The sequence below is a fragment of the Tupaia chinensis genome, unplaced genomic scaffold, assembly GCF_000334495.1.
Source record: "Tupaia chinensis unplaced genomic scaffold, TupChi_1.0 Scaffold000600_1, whole genome shotgun sequence".
Classification (NCBI taxonomy): Eukaryota; Metazoa; Chordata; class Mammalia; order Scandentia; family Tupaiidae; genus Tupaia; species Tupaia belangeri.
In genome coordinates this window covers 95,986-96,610 of record NW_006160117.1, presented here as the reverse complement: position 1 = coordinate 96,610, position 625 = coordinate 95,986, and the positions used below count along the sequence as shown (strand labels likewise).

Here is a 625-nt window from a genome sequence, read left to right as displayed (position 1 = left end):
CCACTGCAGCAGCCACATCAGAAGCAACAACTACAGCAGCAACAGCCACAGGTCCCACAGCAGGCCCCTCAGCAACCACAGCTGCTGCAGCAGCCACCATGGCAGCAGTCACTGAAGCTGGTACCACTACAGCTGATACCACAACAGGAGTCATCTCAGCAGCAACAGCCATCACCATGGCAACCTCTTCAGCAGTAACCACTGCAGCCAAAACCACAGGAGCAGCCACTGCAACTGACACCACAGTACCAAAATCCACCTCAGCAGCAATAGCTGCTGCAATAGCCACTGCAGCTGAAACCACAGGAACAGCCACTGCAGCTAACACAGCAGCAGCCACCACAGCAGATACCACAGCAGCAGCAACCACCACAGTCTAGATGCTAACAGTGTCCAGTGACCATGACAACAATAACCACCCAAACAGCCCAGCCTAAGGTGCATAGGCACACAAGGACAGCCAACCAATGGGTATAATGATGAGGGGCTCACCAGCTGCTCCAGACCCCTGATGCATGCATTCCTTTTGTTCTCTTTTTAAACACAGAAACATTGACTCAAATGAATTCTGAGGTTTTACTTATCTTAATGTGTTAGTATTATACATTTTAAAGTATAAACGATA

The 625-nt window shown here is 49.6% G+C and overlaps 1 pseudogene; it reads left to right on the top strand.

The window, feature by feature from the left end:
• The window catches only part of LOC102494966 (transcription factor SPT20 homolog pseudogene), a 4,714-nt pseudogene extending 4,334 nt beyond the window's left edge, over positions 1–380 (top strand).
• The last annotated feature ends 245 nt before the right edge of the window (positions 381–625 follow it).